Source organism: Leopardus geoffroyi, chromosome D4, assembly GCF_018350155.1.
Source record: "Leopardus geoffroyi isolate Oge1 chromosome D4, O.geoffroyi_Oge1_pat1.0, whole genome shotgun sequence".
Lineage (NCBI taxonomy): Eukaryota > Metazoa > Chordata > Mammalia > Carnivora > Felidae > Leopardus > Leopardus geoffroyi.
This window is the reverse complement of record NC_059342.1, coordinates 53,788,493-53,797,873: the sequence shown is the minus strand read 5'-3', so window position 1 is coordinate 53,797,873 and position 9,381 is coordinate 53,788,493.

Here is a 9,381-nt window from a genome sequence, read left to right as displayed (position 1 = left end):
TAAGCATTTGAGTATTTATTTCTTTATTTAAATGTGTATAAGCAACAATAAGACAGTCTAAGGCAAATGAAAAATATACTGCAGCACAATTAATGGTGCAGTGAGGAGAACCACGGCCAGGAAAACTTAAAGAGAATAATACCTCTGAATAAGCACGGAGGTAGAAAATAACAACAACAAAAGTTTCAGAGATCTGCTTTGCATTCTTAGTAAGTACAAGGTGATATTGCCTCTATAAAAATAAAACAGTGTAACATAAGACAGCAAGCGGAAATGCAAATACATAAATCTGAGAAGCAGGTTGCAAAGAGAGAAAGAACTTGCTTAATTAAAAACACAATGCAGGGGAATAAAAAATGCAATAATGATTATAATTCTCATTGGAGGCCATAAAATCTTGAATGGAAATTGAACAAATGGGAATAGAAATTTTAGAAAGTAAACTTTATTCATTCTCTTAGAATGATTGTAAAAAAAGAGGCAAATATGAAAAGGCAATCCAATCAAAATCAAGGATTTGTAAGGAAAAATCCTCACTACAAATAAAATAGCCCAATAAATACATGAAACAAACAAAAGGATAAAACAAAATAAATGGAAGTGAAGATAAAACAAAAACCTGTATTCTGAAATAACCTGAACCTGTAGGACAAAACTACTCATCTTATTCTCGGCAGAATCAATGCAAAATTAATGGACTCTGGCAAGATGCTTCGATTTTGAAGATTAAGGAAAAACAATCAGGTCAAGAGGTTTAACAAACAAACAAACAAAACAGAAAAAGAAAAAAGAAAAAAGAAAAAATAATTCATTTCCCTTTGTGAAAAATCGATGTCAGCCAGCGATTTTCAAAAAATTGCTGTTAACATTTGTAAATAGTAGAATACTCTAATACAGGTATTGAGTTATCACTTCTTTATCTCTGACTGTTCTCCACAAGCTCCCTGAGGTATGGCAATAGCAGCTTCCTTGCAGTTTGAACGTGGCAAGTGTCTTCCTGTCTCATTATCTTTGTACTTTTGTATTAGCTGAATTACTCTTTCTACAAATAGTCATCTGACTCCTTCAGCCGTACCCTTCAGATCTCAACTCAACCATCACTTTTGGAGAAGTCTTTTATGAATGTCTAGAGGGCATCCCCCCTCACTCATCATTTCTTATTTCTGCTTTGTTTATATTCTTTCAACTTATTGATAACTAGTGTCTTTTTAATGTATTTATTTCTGTTTTTCACAGAGATATTCACATATGAATGTTCACAGTTATATCGCCAGCACATAAAACAGTGTCTGGGAAATAGTAGGGATCAAAAAATCTTTGCTGAATAGTCAAATGAACAAAAGATATGTGGATGGGGGAATCACACAAATGAGTTTAAATACAGGCCAACTGGGGCGCCTGGGTGGCTCATTGGTTAAGCGTCTGAATCTTGATTTTGGCTCAGGTCATGATCTCAGGGTTCCTGAGATCCGGCCCTGCATCGGGTTCAGGGCTGACAGCTCATAGCTTGGAACCTGCTTGGGATTCTCTCTTTGTGCTCACTTGGTCTCTCTCTCTCTCTCTCCCCCTCCCTCCCTCCCTCCCTCCCTCTCTCTCTCTCTCTCTCAAAATAAATAAACATTTAAAAATACAGACTAAAAAGATTTGTTAATCTTCCGGAGATTGATTTAAGGTTATGGACAGCGTGTAGAATAGATACTACCAAAGACAGCCTGATAAAAATAAGTAAAATTGTGAATAAAAGTAATTTACAACTTTTAAATAAACCACTAAGCTATCACTGTAATGAGGAATCCAGAAAAGGATTAGGATGAAGTGAAAGTCGGAACTTTAGAGGTTAGAAGATCACCAAGGTCTGGAGACTTTGAGGTCCTACTGCGGTGCTATGTTAACTGTAACACATTTAAATATCTGTTTTCAGGCAGATATTTTCTGAACAAGAGCACTTAGATATTAATTTTAAAAACAACTAACAATGCATATGTGAGACTTAAAAAATCAACCCTAACCCCAAATGAAAACACCATAATGGAAATAAGGTATTGAAAAAACTAATTGAAGTATTATATTTCAAAATGTCTGAAAGATAAAGTTTTACAAAGAAGGAAATATAGATTGTTCCTTTGAGAAAAAAGAAACACAATGAAGTATTCAGCTAAGAGTCCATAATAAGATATTAACTAAAGAAAGTAGATTCAGACAGTAGAAAGAAGGAAATAGCAAAACAAATTAAGTCCTCAAAGCCAAAAGTAGGTTCTCTGAGACATATTAGATGAACTTCTTAAGATTGATCAAAATCAAAAGTGAAGATAAGCAAAATATAAATGAAAGAGGAGACACAACCATAGAACTCATTAAAAATATAAAATAATTTGAATGTTTCAAAAAAAGAATTGCTTTGAAAAATACAAATTTCTGAAAATGACTCAAAAGATGTTAAAAACACAAAATGTTTTTATAGCCATTGAGGTAAAATTTTGAGCAGTTAAAAGTCTTCCTGGAACAAAATACTAGGTTTAGCTGGCAGAATCAGTCATTTATAGGACAGCTATCATTTACACAAAATTTTAGCCAATAAAAGTAGAAAAAGGAATATCTTTACACTAAAAAAAGAGCATTTATAACACACACACACACACACACATTTTTCTATATCACATTTAATTTTGAATTAACAAATCATTTCCTTTCTTTATAGTCAAAGCAATTTAAAAAAATGTTTATGATCCAACGTATCTATATGGCATTGTCACAAGAGAAATAAAATGTATAAAATTTGAAACGGAAAAAGAAAAATATCATAATTTTCAAATTACCTTGTAGAAAGTCCAAGATGATTTAAGACATATTTTTAGTTATTTTCTCCTCCAGTTTTCTTATATGTGACTGACTTTTGTTGCCAGGACCTTCAGTATAAAACGTTGACTAGAAATGGCGGTAGCGGCTATCACAGTCTTATTGTTGACCTCATAGGGACAGTTTTCAAAGTTCTATCTTTAAGTACCATGTTTGCTTTAGTTTTTAAGATATATTTTATTGGATAATATAGTTTCTTTTTTTAGTGTGGTAGTTTTTTTTTTAAGGAATCAGTATTGAATTTCATCAAATGATTTTTTATAATAAGATGGTTATATAATTTTTATGTTTATCTTCTAAATATTGTGAATTAAATGTTTTGTTTCTATTTTAAAAATGCTTTTCATTACATAATAGTGTTGAGCATGCAATTTCATAACACTAGTTAGTAAATGTATCTGGAGCAAAATGACTGTGTCCCTGGAGTCACGTATAGGGCTGTTTATTGAAGCACTGTCCATAATTACCCAAAAAAGAAAAAGAAAATTGGGAAACAATTCATCATCTATCAAAAGCACAATGGAAGAACACAATTTTGTTATACAATGTAGCACTAAAATGGATGGACTTCAGCTAACATGTAGAAATGGAGAAATTGCAAAAATATTAAGCAAAATGAGTAAATTGCTGAACAATACATGTGCTATGATACCATTTTAATATTTTTAATGATAGTGATATTAACTACATAGGTAGTAAAATTATGAAGAGGTACAATAGAATTGGCAAAATATTTGTGATAATGGTTCCTTTTTGGAGGTAGAGTAGGTAGTGCTTTGGGGGCGGGACACAGAGGAGGTGTGATGTGTATTGAGAAAATGTTACTTCTTAAGCTGGGTGTATATGAGTGTTGGTTTTATCATAAATCTTTGAATTATTCAACATTTATATACTTTTCTAAATTAGCAATATATACCACAATAAAGACTTTAAAATAATAAATGTATGAATATATAGCTGACTAAACTATAGTATAATTTTATTTCAGTTAGAAAATAAGATTCTGTAGAAAACTAAATAGATAAATGTTAAAAATAGATACATCTCTGAAATAATCTCCTCTCATGTTTTCTTTGACATTTTGTCCTAGATTTTCATCATGTATGTGTGTGTGTGTGTGTGTGTGTGTGTGTGTGTATGTGTATATATATATATATAAATTTTTAACTTGTTCTTGCCAGTCTTTTCCACAAATTTTTGTCTTCATGATGGAGAAGATCTTGCCTGCTCTGTTCAATACATTGTACTACACATACACCATGTTGCCTGGTGAACAGTTGTTTGCTCAACACATATTTGTTAATTAATGAGAGGGATAATGCATAAAAAACTCATGAAATGCAAGTGGAGACATTACTAGATTGGTAAATCTATCTCTATGTAAGATATATATCTATATAAACATATATCTATAGATATATCTATAAATAAGGCTCTCCTTATATTGAGCCTTATACCCCATTATTTAGGGATACTTAATTTTTCTCTACCCAAGGAGAGATATTGTATAAACAAAGTATACTATGTCCTGTAGCCACAAAACGAGCCACAGTAAAAAATCAAAAATGTTTTCAGAATAAACTAGAAAATACAAGCTTACTTATTTAGCTGACTTTTTGCAGCTGCATTTCATAGTTCTCTTTGAATTATAGTCCAATTTAAAGGAGACATTAGCTTTCTGCAATGTCTGCAAAAATGTCTTTCTGCCATAAAACATTAAAACATCCCACATTTTCCTGGGGGAAATATTATTTCTCAATTTGTTATTGCAATAACGGAGACCATAGCTGTGAGTGATAATCTCAGAATGGGGAATAAAATTACTGATACTTTTTTTTTTTCCTGTAATGATGGATGCCTCACCAGTAGAGTGGTTTTATCCCTTTTCAACAGAAGCGTCAACTCGTTTCACTGCTTCTCTTTGTCAGAAATATTCATATGGCCTCTGAGCATATACTGTAATTTCTGTTTAGATCCTCAATGAAAAACACGGAGCTTTAGTTAGTTGTGCCAATGATTAAACAATGATACATTTTCAGAAAGGTTATTCCAAAATGCATTTAGGGGTTTTGTATTAGGGGTACTTCATTCTCCTTCATTAATTCTGTAAAGGGGAAAACATTGGCTAATATACTTTCCAACTTCACTCTTGGCTCTTCAGCAAATAGTGAATTCAGTTGCTATGACACTGAGTTGCCAAATAATAAAGCTGCTTGCGACTGCCACATTAACATCGGTATTGGCAAGAAGGAAAAACCAGACATAAATATACCTGAGCACATTAAGCTAATTAGGTACATTTAACCCTTCACACAGGGTTAGGGACACCAAGCCCCCCATGCAGTTGGATTCTGTGTATAACTTTTGACTCCCCCAACACTGAACTAGTAGACTACTGTTGTCTGGAAGCCTTACCAACACCATAAACAGTCAATTAACACAGACTTTGTATGTTCTATGTGTTATTATATACTGTGCTCTTCCAATAAAGTAAGCTAGAGAAAAAAATGTTATTATGAAAATCACAAGGAAGAGAAAACACATTGATGATTTTGTACTGTATTTACTGGGAAAAAAAAATCCATGTGTAAGGGGACCCGCATAGTTCAAGGCCCTGTCTTTGAAAGGTCAGCTGTATTTCCTGAATATACCAAAGGTTTGGTGTTATTGTGAGTATCTTTTTTATCACAAGGAAGACATGGGGCACCTGGGTGGCTCAATTGGTTAAGCATCCGATTCTTGATTTCAGCTCAGGTCATGATCTCATGGTAGTGGGATCAAGCCCCATGTCGGGCTCTGTGCTGAGTGTGGAGCCTGCTTGGGAATTTCGCTCTCCTTCTCTCTGTGTCCCATGCAAATAAATAAATAAGCATTAAAAAAAAAAAGAGTTCCCTTTTCTTCATGTACAATTGTATTCCACCTTCAGGAAAGGCTCCCTGAATTATAAAATGCAGAGAGAGAGATGGCCGCAGTTAATAGTATCCGGCTCTGAGGGACGGAATGGTAACCCAGTTGAACCTACACGAGGAGGTAGAGAACAGGTATCTAAAGAATTAGTAGCGCATACTTCCTTTCCCCAGGACTCATCCTGTGGCTTGAGTTGATCCAATACCTGACTTTTCAAGTATTTATTAGGGCACAACCAAAGAAGACATGGTAGTGTCTGCATCTAAGCAGCTCCCCCAAATAGACCTGATTCTTTGTTTGGAAGACTTTAAAGAAAGGGTGAGAGAAGTATAAAAATCATTCAAGACTCCAAGCACCAGTACATCTGTTGGAGAGTCCAAGAGAAGAATAAGTGGAATTTGGTGACAATTCAGCCTCTTGTAGGATTTTTAATTCTTGGTCCACCTCAGTAAATCCTTCTCCTGGTTGCCTTGCAGGCATCGGACAACAAAATGACCAGAAGATGGTAAAAGGGTCAGATGGTAAAAATGGTCAGAAGATGGAAAAAGCAAACTTTGCCCCAAGAGCTTCTGTTTCATCAACATAGGGCCTCCTGGGAAGGAGAGCTAATGGGGTAGAGGTCATATGTATCTAGTTAGAGCTGAGATCTTGCATAAATGCACATGGGAGTTATTAATAAGTTTGAGCATCGATGGTTATATGAGCTCTTTGTACCTACAGATTGTCATGGCCTAAGGAAATTTTTGTTGCACTCATTATTTATAACCATATTCATATGAAAATGTTGTAAATTCAAGCCATAGTAATTTAAATTGTAGAATAATTGGCTAGAGTTAAATTTTACTATAGTTTAAAGATACTGTTTCTCTGTAAGTCCTGTGCACTGATAATGCAATTCAGATGTTGGTAACTGGTAGAATTTAAGCAAATTTCCTTCACTACACTCAAACACTTTATTTTATACATTTTGAAAGTTGCAGAATATTTCAAACAAAAATGGACAGGAAATATATCAGAAACACCTTTGTACTCACACAATTTTGCAAATGTTTATGCATTAATATATTTACTTGAGATCTGTTTTTGAAAATGATAGAGATTCGATTAAGAGAAATACAATCTTTTTTTTCCCATTATTTCTCCCCAGAGGCAACTATCATCTTAAAGTTATTAAGCTTCTTTGTGGCCTCTTTTTATGCTACCCATATCACTATGTTTCCACACATGATATATAACATTGCTATGTAAATTGAAAAAATTACATTTGCATTCAGAACTAATTCATTACTGCAAATTTGTGCCTTTTCACTGCCTTCTTCTAATCCTCTGTACCCCAGTCCTTAGCCTTTGGTAACCACAAGTGTGATTTCTTTTTCTAGGAGTTGGGTTTTTTGTTTTTAGATTCCAAATATAGGCGAGATCATACTATATTAGTCCTTCCCTGTCTAACTTATTTCACTTAGCATAATGTCTTCCAGATTCATCCATGTTGTCATGAATGGTAGAACTTCCTCTTTCTTATGGCTGAGTAATATTTCAGTGTGTGTGTGTGTGTGTGTGTGTGTGTATACACAACTTCTTATCCATTCATCTATTGATGGATTAGGTTTTTCCAAGTCTTGGCTGTTGTAAGGAATGCTGTTATGAATATGGTGGTGAATATATGCTTTTAAATTGTGAATATGATTTCATTTCCTTTGGATATATTCCCAGAAGTGGAATTGCTGGATGATATGGTAGTTCCATTTTTAATTTTTTAAGGATCCTCCATACTATTTTCCAGAGTGGCTGTACCAGTTTACATTCCCACCAACGGTGCATAAGAGTTCCTGGGGCACCTGGGTGGCTTAATTGGTTAAGCATCTGATTCTTGATTTCAACTCAGGTCATGATCTCACGGTAGTGGGATCAAGCCCCATGTCGGGCTCTGTGCTGAGTGTGGAGCTTGCTTGGGAATTTCACTCTCCTTCTCTCTCTGCCCCATGCAAAAAAATACATAAACATTAAAAACAAGAGTTCCCTTTTCTTCATGTACATGCCAGCATTTGTTATTTCTTGTCCTTTTGATGATGGCTATGCTTATAGGTGGGATATGATAACCCAGCGTAATTTTAGTTTGCATTTTCCCAACAGCTAGTGATATTGACCATCCTTTCACATACCTGTCAGCCTTTTGTATGTCTACTTTGGAGAAATGTCTCCTCAGATCCTTTGCTCTTTTATTAATTGGGGTATTTGTTTAGCTGTTGAGTTGTTTGATTTCTTTATGTATTTTGGGTATTAACTCTTTACCCGATACATAGTTTGCAAGTATGTTTTCTCATTCTGCTGATAGTTATGGTTTCTTTTGCTGTGTGAAAGCTTTTTAGTTTGTAGTGTCACGGGTTTAATTTTATTTTGTTGCTTGTGTTTTAGGTGTCATATCCAAAAATTCATTACCAAGACCTATGTCAAGGAGCTGTATTCTTATGCTCTAGGAGTTTCATGGGATCCATACCTGGATCTTCCTGCTTTTTTGTCTGAAGGCATTTTCTGTCTGCAGAACAGTGTTCCATACCTGCTTTTTTTTTTTTTTTTTAAATCTGAGAGCATTTTCTTTCTTTGGAAAGCGCAGCCACGATACCCCAGAAGTGCTAAAGAGTTAAAACCCCTGAAGAGTTAAAACCCTAAACAAATGAGAGATTACAGGAAAACATGAGGTTAATACATCCAACCATGATTTCATAGTCAGTATTTCCAGAAGGAGAATAAGTAGTTAAAGGATTTAAAGAACAATATTAACTAAATTATGCAAGGAGGATCACAGATACAGCAAAATTCACAAAGGTGGTTTGTGTGCATAATCTCGGAGCCCAAAAAAGATTTAATGCATGGAGGGGAAACTCGTCCAAGGATCAAGGCTCGGAATTATGCTGAGCTCCATCTTTAATTGATATCATTTTCCTATTGACGTATTCATTCCGCAAGCATTTGTTGATTCTGAGTTATATTTCACATCTTTAAGAGTTCCTAGAAGAAATAAGATTTGGCCACAACAGTGACACACTCATTTACACACCCTTTGTTGTTGTTGTTTTCTTTCCTTTATTCCTTTCTCATTTTTCTACTTTTTCTTCTTCTTGTGCTTATCTTACAAACTACTTACACCCAAGTCTTTGCTTGATGATACATGTTTGTGTAATACCCCAGACTAAGGCGCATGATCTAAAATGCCTTCTATACACTTACTCTCCTTTTATTTCTAGCCATTTGTTTTTAGCCCAGCCACATTAACAGTAACCATACAGAATATCATTTGCTGGTATTCTGGAACAAGTGATAGTAATTTCCATCCCTGTACTTTTTTTTTTTTCCAACGTTTATTTATTTTCGGGACAGAGAGAGACAGAGCATAAACGGGGGAGGGGCAGAGAGAGAGGGAGACACAGAATCGGAAACAGGCTCCAGGCTCTGAGCCATCAGCCCAGAGCCCGACGCGGGGCTCGAACTCACGGACCGCGAGATCGTGACCTGGCTGAGGTCGGACGCTTAACCGACTGCGCCACCCAGGCGCCCCATCCATCCCTGTACTTTTGCCTGATCTCACATATGGTCTTCGTAGCCTAACTACATGACATG